The following is a 12,060-nucleotide window of genomic DNA, read 5'->3' as shown; positions in this document are numbered from 1 at the left end:
CCAGACTGATGAGCTCTGACATTCAAAACAGGTTGTGGGGCTGAACCCTCACTCAAATAAAGCCGAGGAGGAGAGAAGACAGGGAGTTCTTCACAACAATCTCAGAATCACCCCCCTCCCTTCCACTCCTCCTGCAAGCCTAGACTTCTGGGTGGGAGAGAGGTGGAGTTGTGAGCACTGGCATCTGCTGAACAGAGAGATACAGCATTCTGCATTGGCATGGCAACCGGGGCAGGGAGGGGGGAGAAGGGAGGCAGCAGCTTCCCGGCTGTGTCTGGAGCTCACAATCAGCAGCAGCATATGCCAAAAGAACAGGGGCAATCCACACTGTGCAGCAGTGTGCGCTGTGTGCAACCCTGGATAGTTCTAAGTTATGCCGAGGGGACACCGGTGCTATGCAATGTGGCAGCAAGGCTGTGCACAACTTCAGTGCACGGTGACGCAAACACAACAGGCAGATAGTCACGCACAACGACAATGCAGTTTGCATGTGCACACTGCCCAGGGATATGCAACAGGCACCATGAACAGTGAGCATAAGGCATGCATAGCCCCCAAGGCCCATGGATTTATGTAGAACAACACAGCCTGATAGATGATAGTGATCCATAGATGACAATAAAACACACAAAAATGCCACACACCACTATTCCTAAGTAATTAACAATTTGCAGTGCTACTGCAATGAACAGCACAAAACGTATAGTACACACCTGCTTTGCGTTACACTAACGCAGTGTTGTGTAATAGCTCACACACTGCAGCACAACAGAGAAGGGAGATGTAGTAACCCGTGGCAATGACATTTATCACAGGTATACAACCATATACTCTGCACAAATGTAATACATAGTGCACAGCACAATGTGAGGGTGCATTATGTGCAACAGTACACATCAAAACACCACAGAACAACACACATAACCAACTATAATCAGTACACTGTGATGATGACTTGTATTGGTCACTCTGATTAATCACCCAGTTCCTGGCTTTTGTCTCTTTGTCACAATCTAGCATGACCAAAGCAGGGAAGGCAGGGTGGTCATGTGCTGAGAGAAGCTCCAGACACAGATTCTGCTGCTAGGCGGATTCCATCTGACTCCCTCCACCACCATGGTGGACGTGCTAACAATGCACATTGATATGGAAGGGTAACTGATGCCCCAGATGGCATTGGACTGCATCTTCCATCAGCCCCAGCCAGAGATGCAAGTCCCAAACAATGCAAGGTATGGCAGATAAGTATACAATCTACCCTTGATTCCTGCACAAGTCCATTCCTCTTTATAGCCCTCTGTCTTCCTTTTGCTCGTGAAAAGCTCAGTCTAGATTGTGTAGGAGAAGTGAGCACAGTGGGTGGGTGGGCCACTGTCACCTGTGGGACCCCTGGGCTCACACAGAGGAGGGGAGCTGGTGAAGCCAAGCCTGGAAAGGACAAGTTCACATTCAAGGGCTGGGGCACTCTGCTGAATCACTGCATATTCCAGCCTCTGTCAAATGTTTTGAGTGTAGTTTACATGGTAGCACAGAAAGATGGACACAGGTGAATGTGCTTATACATATGTAACAGCTCATCCGCTCCTGTCCACTTGATCTCATCCCGTCCTGAAGCCTTCAAATGACAAATCCAGGGAGACTGTATGCACACAGGGAGGAATGAAATGAGGACTGCAGTGACAGGTTCCATTGCAAAACCTGCATATCCAATAGACTGCCAAACCCTGCTCTGGATACTACGTGACTACATAGAAGGGGAGTGAATCGCATGCTCCTCCTTGACCTCTACATGTTTGAAAGAGCCCTCTCATGTTCAACTGTATGCAAAGATGATCTCTTCATGCCATCAGGATCCCTGAATTGTCAGGGCTCCTCTTCACAGATTGAGCACCCTCCAGATGCCCTGCTCTATCAGGTATTATCAGACAACTTGTGGAAGTCAGGAACCCGTGATCCATACAACATCCATACAGGGCTTCAGAATAGACCTCGCAAGTGTGTACAAACCATAGGCATACCGGGTTTCTGTGCATGACCAGGAACTATTCTGCAGTGCAGCAATACTGCTTGCTTCTTTATTTCTGGGTGCAATTCAAAGTATGATTATTATTTTTTAACCCACAGCCTGAGCATTCTATACCCATTGGGAGTCTTCCCATCCACCAAGACCCACCAAAAATTTGGAGAAGGCCCTCCACCAAGAAACCTGCCCACTTTGCAAGATCTCATAGCAGGACCTTCCTAGAAGTGGCTCCTCCATAATTATGCAACACTTTCTTCAACAAGCCCCACCTACTTTAGATGCCTTTAGAAAAGACTTGGGGAGCCCTTTTAACTCCAAGGGCCACATTCCCTTCTGGGCAACCTTTGGTGTTGGGGAAGGGCCGTCACATGCCAGGTAAAGAAGAGGCATTATCAGAGTTCAATGATAGATTACACCCAGGCAAAAACACCACACTGGGTGACCTTGGGCCATTCACTGCCTCTCAGTCTAACCTACCCTGCAGGGTTGTTGTTCAATGAGGAGGGGAAAACTGAATGTGCCACCTTGAGCTCATGTTCTGATGCAGGTAGACTAGACATTGTTGAATCAGTAAACAACCAAGATAGACACATACCTTGCATGATGAAAAATCCAGAAACATAAATCACAGCAGGAACTGCTGATTGTTTGTGACTCTACATTGCAGAGTAAATAGCTACTGTGTAGAGCAAGGGTGCTTAACCTGTGCTCCTCACCCCAGATACTCCCATCAGCTCAAGCCATCATAGCCAATAATCACTGGATTATTGGAACGGCAGCCCAGCAACATCTGGTGAGCCACAGGTTAGCCACCCACTTCTCGGTGGCTAAATAAATGAAGTTCTGAGGCAGGGAATACACAGGGAGCTGGCGGGTGGAGGTTGTGAAGGCATTAGGGAAATATGTACGGGAGACAGTGGAGACTGGTTCATGAGGGCAACAGAGACATTGCCTCACCAACCCTAGTCTGTTCTCAGGCAACCCCCTGTTCAGAGGCTGGCAGGTTCCTTCCCCTTTTCTCTCAGAATTGCCCCTGTAGAACTCAGCAGGGAAGAGGATGGGTGCAAAACTAGAGTTAGTTGGCTCTGCTAGTCATTGGATTTAGCTCTACCTACTGTTTGGGCTCTCAGTCCCAAAAGGTACCTGCTACCACTGTATGGGAAGGACTCAATTTCTCTCAAAGGACCAATTAAGATGCCTGCACATTTAATCACTCACACAACAAGTGGACGCTTTGGGTTTGGAATGCCTGATGTTAGAGACACAGGTCCAAATCCTCACTCAGTCATGGAACTCCCTCCATGGCCTTGGTCAAGCAATTCCCTCTTATTCTAACCTACCTTCCAGGACTGTGATGAAGGAAAGAACATCTACAGGTTCTGGCCTTTGAACCAGATTATATAGATGCTGGATAATATAGGGCTGTCACAAACGTTATAGGATCAGGCCATCTGGTCCAGCATCCTGTTCTCACAGAGGCCAGTGAGATGTCTATGGGAAGCCCCCAAGCAGACCTGAATGCAAACCCAGATGTGATATTGAGGTCAGTCCAAGAGGAGCACCAGCGGGAGTTCAACAAAACACCCAAATACACCCAAACTACAGCATAGTGCTATATGACAGTGATGCAGTACTAAAAAATGATGGAAAGTCACAGGCAATGGACATAATCTAAAGTGCAACCAACATGCAGTGGCACACAACCAGCGCATCATGCATTATCCAGATGAAAGTGATGCACAACATACAACAATGATGTACCCATTCTGGATGTTGCATCCCAGCCAGTACAATCCAATATGACCAGTTGTAATGTAATGGCAGCTAATGGAGACTTGTCTAAGAAAACTCAGAAAGACATATCCCCCCCCAAAAAAATATTTATTTGTATACCTCCCCCAACACACAATGCAATGTTACAAATGCAACACTTTAGGGTATATAACCATTGGAGAACATACATAGGAACATGTAAGCAAGAAGATCATGTCTTGTCACGTTATAGCTCCAAATATACTGTGTAGGGAGAGGTTGCAGCACAGAAAAGAAGGATGCATATGCACAACAACAACAACAACGCTCACAACAACACTTGTGTGACACCACCCCAAGCCCCAATGTTTGCTCATCACACACACACAAACACTGCAGCTCCCAACAATGCTCAAGTGATCCATCCACACAACACACAGTAAGCAATCCATTCTGGTATGCGTGGTGGCCCAATGCAGAAACACACACACACAATGCCTAACAACGCTCTGGCATCACACAGCCCCCCCATCCTCCCCTCCCCTACATACACACATCCCAACCCCATATGCCTCTCCGTTCCTTTAACCAGCCTCTTTCGCTTGCTGCTTCTTTTTTTCCTTCGTCCAATGGTTTCTCCCAATGACATAATAACAGCATGCTAGCATCTCTCTCCTATACAGCAAAATACCCCTCGATATAAAACGCCATTTCGCAGAATCTTCTCTGGCTGGTGCCACCAACAACCCACTGCTAGGTGGGGGGACAAAAAGAGAAGCCGTCTCTCACCACCCCCAGCGTGTGACACCTTTGGAAAACAGACCCCCCCCCCTTTTTTGCAAGGTAAGCCTGCTAGCTCTCTCTCTCTCTCTCTCTCTCTCTCTCTCTCTCTCTCTCTCTCTCCCCCTTGTCTGTCTGTCTGTCTCTATCAATATTCCCCCCTTGTTCTGCAAAAGATATACGTGCAAGACATTCAGGAGCTGGGGGTGGTGGTGGTGGAATATGCCTGTGATTTACAAGAGAAGGATTTTACAACTGTGTCATGATTCTCTCTCATGCACCAAGGAATAAATCCACAACTCCCCAGTTGCCAGAATGAATTTCTGGTCCTCCCAGGCACTGCCTTTTCCCTCTTCGCTTCAGGTGATGTCCACCTCCGGACTGCCTTTGCTAAAGCACATATGCAACAGATCTACTGGAATAAATTTCCCTTGGCACCATACTTTGGTGTCCCTCTCCTGTGGATTTCTTTCTTTTGGTGAATTTCCCTCCACGTTTACTGCTTGCACACACAGGCTTGCATGTGGAAGAAGGGGAAATAAGACATTGAAGGTGGGTTTGAATTGTATACCAGCCAGGTTTTTGCATTGCATTTCCCCCCTCTTTTATTTTCTTACACTCTCCCCCTTCCCCCTGTTTTGGGAGACAAGGAAAAAAACATACACATGTTGGGAATGGCAGCATGGCTTGAGAATACTGGGGAGGGGGGGCGGACGAGGGGAGGCTGGTTGAAATTTCCAGCGATGCTGGGGGTTTTCGGCCTTACTGAAAAGAACTGCCGATTGGGAGCAGCTGTTGAATGAATGGGGAATTCAGCAGGGAGGGCTTGGAGGAAATCAAGCAATGGAAGAGATGCCCATGTCAGTGTTAGGTTGAACTGTGCACGGCGCTGCCACTCAGGTGCCAGCTCCTCCCGGCATTTTGCATTGAGGCTTCGAACCAGCCATGCCTTTAATAAGAAGATGGGGGGAAAGGTATCATCACCGCAGACCACCTTTCCAAGAGTTTGGCTGCAAAGGTTAAGGCCTTATTCTGCAAAAGGGGGGGCTACGCACACCCCAACAAAATGCCAATTTGGCTTTCCAGGGTTCAGATCCATCTCCCATCTGGCCATTTGCCACTGTCAAGAGAGATTTTCTTGTTAGAAGAATCACCAGAATATTGGGGGGGGAGAGAGAGACAACCTCTGAAAATGCAAAGCATCAAAGTCCCTGTAAAAGAAGGAGAGGGGTTTTGATAGTGGGGAGCCCTTCCTGGCTTTCCTTCCTGGGACTCCTGGGTTCCTGCATAAAGGAAGTCAAGTCCTGTGGCTTAGAACAGGGAGTGCTCCAATGCTGAAAGGCAGAACTCCTGGGTTTTCTTGGAAAGAAAGGGTTATACAGATTTACATTAGGTTAAGATGGCGGGGGTGGGGGTGGGGAGTCACCAGGGTCCTATGTGAGAGGGGAGCTGCAACTAGCAGGTAAAGAAACCTACCTACCAGTACTTCTAGAGTCTATCTGGGTGCTTGATTGTCCAGTCTAGAGGGCCTTGGATTCAGAAACAGCTGTATAATATGGGTCTCAGTCCTCAGCATTTCTGAGCTTGCATAGTCTTCAAAGTGGCAGTTGGAAGTGGCTTTTGACTAGAGATTTTGAACCTGCTGATACAGTTGACTCTGGGCAGGAAGAAACAGAGAAGAGCTGGGGCGGGGGGGGGGGTCATGTGCAAGACCTTTTGCCTGAGAAAGGCGTTTAGAGCATCACCTTGAATAAGGAGAACTGCGTTGCATTTGCTTATCAGAGGTCTTGGGGGTGGTTGTTTTGAAACCCTAGTTCAGTTTCTCAATTCCCGTTGTAGTTACAGTATTTGTCTGATATTGTGCTTTACTATGATTCCGCTGTATTATATGGGGATATGGGGCCATTGTAAGCAGCCCAAGTAAAGCAGATTATATATTACCATACTACTGCTGCTATTATTATTATTATTATTATTATTATTATTATTATTATTATTATTTATGATGGCTGGGCAGACGGTACAAGAGAAACCTCCATCAATAAAAAGGATACAGAAAACTGATGGATGTTACTTAGGCTCCTATTAGGTTAACAAGGTCAAGTCTTTCTCAATCTTGTTCAACTCTTAACTCAACCATCTTTCACCATAAACATATTCTACCAACCCATCTACTAGTTAACCAGTTGATCTTTAAACATAACATCCTATGAATTAAAATATTCTACCCCTCTCTCCATTAGCACCCCTAGTGTCTCTCCTAGTAATATCCATTCATCTCCCTGTGTCTATCTAGCCATTCCAAAACCTACACCCCATCCATTCATAAACCCTCACCAGCCAGCCGACCTACCTCACTTTCCCTCCTCCATCTATTCATTCACCTAACTACCTACACCCAGACATATTCATTCATTCATTCATTCATTCATCCCAAATGAGCCATCTGCCCATCAAATTCCTCCTGCGTCCAAGGCTCTCTAAACCAGATGTAAATTTTTCTTTCTTTATTTTTCTTTAGCTTTCTCAAGCAAAGTTCTTACCTAGCAAACAAAATGGCTGAATGAGTCGCATGATGAGACAGCTGAAAGAACTGAACAAAAGCAACTCCCCCCCCCCCCAAAAAAACCCACGGAAATTCAGATGAGTTTGACCATATCGGTCAGGTCATATAGTGTCAAGCAGATGCTATCAGGCAAGTGAGACAAAAGATGGCAAAGAATAAACATCTTGGACACACTAGTTATAAAGTAAAAACTCACCAGAAACAGTGCAGGTATCAATATTCAGCACAATCTGGAAAAGGAAAGAAAAAAGAAAAGATCTATTTACCCAGCCAGCTATCATAGCTGTGAAAAATTAAGCAGACCATTCCTGAAGCCTTTCCATGTTTCAGTTATCTACCATGGTAAAGCACACTCCATATTTTACAAATTTGGCTCCAAGGTCACTGAAGATGGCATTGCCTATCTTATCTGCGTCTCCACTATTCTCTAGGCCTCAAGGCAGCTAGTGGAGGGGGGTGGAGTTAAAGCTCTCACCAATATTTTATAAATGGTATCCATGGATACTGTTAGGATAGATTGCTTCCCACCCATCAAGGGCACTCTAGCAAGAGAATAGGCACTGTTGGCTTGGGGGCTATAAGCTACCACTCTTAGGATTCAGCAGTTGTGCAGCAAAGAACCATAGACTCAAACAGCAGGAGAGGTCCTTCGAGTCAGGAGGACGCCTGGGTTCTCTCCATCAGGGCTGTAGCGAGCTTGGTGTAGTTTTCAGAAAATATTGGCTAGTGGAGGCAGTCAAGGCTTCCAGAATTTTTAGGAAAGGAATAAGGCACAGAGAGCAAAAGAGGCTTTCAAGCTCCGACAGCCATGTCCCACCACCTCTGCCAGAGGCCTGCTGCCTCTGAATACCAGTTGCTAGGAATCACAAGTAGGCAGAGTTGCGGTTGCGCTTGAGTCCAGTTTGCAGGTTTCCCATCTGTTCAGCCGCTGTGAGTACAGGATGCTGGACAAGATGAGCCACTGGCCTGATTCAGCAGGCCCATTTTATGTTCTTATATAAGACCAGGATCCAGTTTCACTTACTTGAAAATAAAGGCGCTTCCAGACTTATCCCTATTTCCAGGTGGGATTCAACCATGTACCGGCAAATCCAGGTAGCATGATTATTGCTGATTGCGAGATCTTGTGCAACAAACCCCCTTCCCCAAAGATCGGGCTTTTTGCAGTAAGGAAGGTGATCGGGAAATACAGTGGAAAAGGTGAGATAACCTTTGCTTTGACTCGTCATCCAACTCCATTCCCCCCCCAAAAAAATATCTGAATGAATGCTCATTCATTCAGCATCTTCTGTCTCCCTGCAGACAAATCAGGATGAATGCTCAATGCTCAATAAACAGGTTATCTGGAAACACCATGTCCCAGTGAATTCAATGGGGCTTACTTCTAAGCAGACATGCGCAGGATTGTGTAACCAGTTTATTATTGTTGTTGTTTGTTTGTCTGTCTGTTTATTATTCTCTTTTATTATTCTTATTCTACTGTAAGTAAAGGTAAAGGGACCCCTGACCATTAGGTCCAGTCGTGACTGACTCTGGGGTTGCGGCGCTCATCTCGCTTTATTGGCCGAGAGAGCCGGCGTATAACTTCCGGGTCATGTGGTCAGCATGACTAAGCCGCTTCTGGCGAACCAGAGCAGCACACGGAAACGCCGTTTATCTTCCCGCCGGAGCGGTACCTATTTATCTGCTTGCACTTTGATGTGCTTTTGAACTGATAGGTTGGCAGGAGCAGGAGCAGGAGGAGTAACGGGAGCTCACCCCATCGCAGGGATTCGAACCGCCGACCTTCCGATCGGCAAGTCCTAGGCTCTGTGGTTTAACCCACAGCGCCACCCGCGTCCCTTTTATTCTACTGTACAGTAGTTAATTTCTAACCATGTACACCCGACTGCTACTGGGGTAGAGAACACTGAAGCTCACATTCCCAATCAGTCTGTTTCCCTGGTGCTGTTATCATCCATCTTCACTTGGGAACTGTATCCTGCAGTCTTCTGAATGTCTGGGATGGGGGCGGAATATTTTGGGACTGGGTGAGAGACAGGGTGTGATAAAGAGATGTAGATGTGGGAAATCTGGAGAATAAGAATCCCGGATTCTCTGCAATGGAAAGGAGCACCCAGCAAATCAATAAGGCTGTCAAACCAGGTGCAAGATGACCCCAATATTAGGTTACGTCTCTGCCAGCCAAAATTAGTATTTATAGGAGGCCAAAAACAGCAAAGCAAAGAAAAACACACCTGGGCGCTGATTTGATAAGTGACACTTACTGTATTTTGGGGCTCAAATCTTGCAAATGTGTAATTCAAATGAAAAACTAGGTTGGCTAAACTCAGCATTTGTCTGGCACTGTGTACACAGCATACCTTCAAATCATATACAGAACTCATTCCCACCCTCACAAAAGAACCCTAGGAACTGTAGTTTGTAGTGGGTGCTGGGAATTGCAGTTCTGTAGTAGGATAAATAAATAACATATCCTAAAGACACTGCTGTCTCTGCTGTCCCTCATTCCGAGAAGTTCGAACCCTGGCTAAGCGCTTGGAATCCCTAGAATCTCACACTGCTCAGAGATACGGGTGGTGTGCAAATATAATTGGTTTTTTAATTCCCCCCCCCCCATGTTTTTAGCTGCTCTTATTTTATCTGTAAGCCACCTTGAGGGGGAAAGTTGGGATATAAATAAATATATAACAATACTGATAAGGTATTATGTGTATGCATCCTGGGGGAGGCTCTCTCTTCACTTTTCTGTCTGCTGTTAAAATATACACAAGGCCAGTGCTTTTTTTCTTTAAAAAATGTTTAGGCGTATTCTCATTTTCCTACTATTATTGAAATACTGCCCCTCAATGAGGCCAAATTTAAGATTCACAAAACGTCTAGGGGTATGCGTACCCCTGCGTCCCCCCCAGAAAAAATAGCACTGCTCAAGGCATTTCAGATTTAAATGGGTTCCCATTGCTACTGTGAAATTTTGACGGGTCTGGGCAAAACTCCACAGTGGTTGGGAAGGCTGGAGATTTGGGCTTTTCTGAGGAAGAACCCAAAGTAAGAACTGCAAGGTATACAAGGGTGGAATATATTGCTTTCCCCTTTTCTGTTTGGTTGCAACGTTACTAAATCTGCGCAAAAGCTAAAACAAGATGCCTCATATTCTATGTTTGGGATCACTCTTCTCTTTTGGTAAATTCTGAATTCCATACAGTTAAAGTACACGATTTCCCCGAAATAATCCTGGGAACCTCACAGAGCTACAATCCCCAGCACCCTTAGAAAATTATAGCTGCCAGGATTCTTTGTAGAAGAATATGCTTTACATATATGGTGTGTAGCCTTAGGCCACTTCTGTACAGTCGGCTTGCAAGACCTTAGATCTCATCTGTTTAGTACTTCAGCTTCATAAATGTGTGGCCTATTTGCAAATTTGCCGATACCTTCTGTATCATTACAGGTGGAGCCAGATGATCACTTACCACCCAGTGCCCAAGTTCTCGCCAATAACTGCTTTTTAGTCATCCCCTTAAACTTTGTTAACTGGGCCCTCCAGGATATTGAGGGTGTGGAGGCAGGTGTGGGAATAAACTGAAGAAAGAAGGAAAGATGAAAGAGAAAGCCTGGGTGCTCTGCTGTAAAGGAATTAAGAAAATAAGCCAAGTTTTGTTTAAAACCTGCATGGTGTATCCTCACACAATATTCGCTTCCAGACAATCTGTTTATTGAGCACGCACCTTGATCTATTTGAACAAAGTTGATGGGGACGTCAGATGACATTTGCTATTTATTGAGCACTCATTCTGGTTTGTCGGCATAGAGTTTAGATGTTATTGCATCAAGCAAATGTTATCCCGCACTTTCCAGTGCAGACATTTTCTTTATTGCAAAAAAATGTGGTTTTGGGGGAAGCAGATTTGTTTCACAGGAGCACCAAGTCATCTTTCATGCTGCAACCTGAATTGGTTAGTATGTTGACTGATTCCCTCCTGAAAACAGCAATAGTCTCGAAGGGTGCAATGTGTTGATGAGGCACAGTGGAACAGCAATCTTCATACAAAACTAACAAGGATACGGGTCTGCTTCAAATTTGTATCAATTCTATACCTGCTTAACATTCATGGCTTCCCCCAAAGGATCCTGGGAATTTTAGTTTGGCGACAGGGCAGAGTATTCTGTTTGAGATCTCGCAGACTCGTAAGATCCAGGCTTGCAGAAAGGGAATGACTGTGAAACCAGTTCACACCTGTGGTGTAGACATGTACTAAGTACTTAAAGTTAAAATAAGCTTAAATTTCTGCAGAAGCCACAGACCTCTTCTCTGAAATCCAATCCCTGCCCCTTCTGATTCATAGGGGCTTGCTATGACAATTCAATGGTTGCGAATTCGGCACATGATCAGAGGCAGTCTCTTGTGTCTAGTCACCCAGCAAGTGAAGAAATAAATGGTCCCACCTGATGTGTTATATATATTTTCGTTTTATTCCATTGACGAATTGTGGCTTGGGTATGCACTGCATAAACATAGCTGGAAAAATATAATTATGTTCCCTTGCAATTGGCCAACCTGCAATTGATAGAAAGGACTCTAATTGGTAGTCCTGCGTATTCAGTGGTGAAGGATCTTCATTATGCACATGCTAGACAGAGAAGCACCCTTTTAGTGTTGCTTTATGTTTCTTGGCTTAAAGCCTGAAAAGGAGTTTGCATGTTTAAACCATCTCTCAAACTAATCTGCATATATCCCCATAAAAATCAGTGTGGCTGTGGGCATGTTTCCCACAAACAGATGTATATGCAGTATGAGGGAAGCAGTTATTCATGTGACACACACACACGCCAATTTGCAATTAGAAATCCTGTGGCGGAGTTTGGGTTTTCAAATTTCAGCAACGTCTTGTGCAACGCCAAAATTCAGTGCCTCCCCAGCCTCTTGCCTTCTGTTGTA

General features: G+C 45.5%; 1 long non-coding RNA gene across 2 annotated transcripts in view; it reads right to left on the bottom strand.

Annotated features, from left to right (window-relative positions):
- Window positions 1-12,060, bottom strand: part of LOC310748381 — a 77,410-nt gene that overhangs the window by 8,353 nt on the left and 56,997 nt on the right. For both annotated transcript variants that reach the window (XR_014541308.1, XR_014541309.1), the window contains exon 3: window positions 7,318-7,351. This is a non-coding gene — a long non-coding RNA (uncharacterized lncRNA). The remainder of the gene's footprint in view (window positions 1-7,317; window positions 7,352-12,060) is intronic.

This window comes from Podarcis filfolensis (genome assembly GCF_964270895.1).
Source record: "Podarcis filfolensis genome assembly, chromosome: 13".
Classification (NCBI taxonomy): Eukaryota; Metazoa; Chordata; class Lepidosauria; order Squamata; family Lacertidae; genus Podarcis; species Podarcis filfolensis.
The sequence above is the reverse complement of the archived record's forward strand: the minus strand, read 5'-3'. Positions and strand labels throughout refer to the sequence as shown.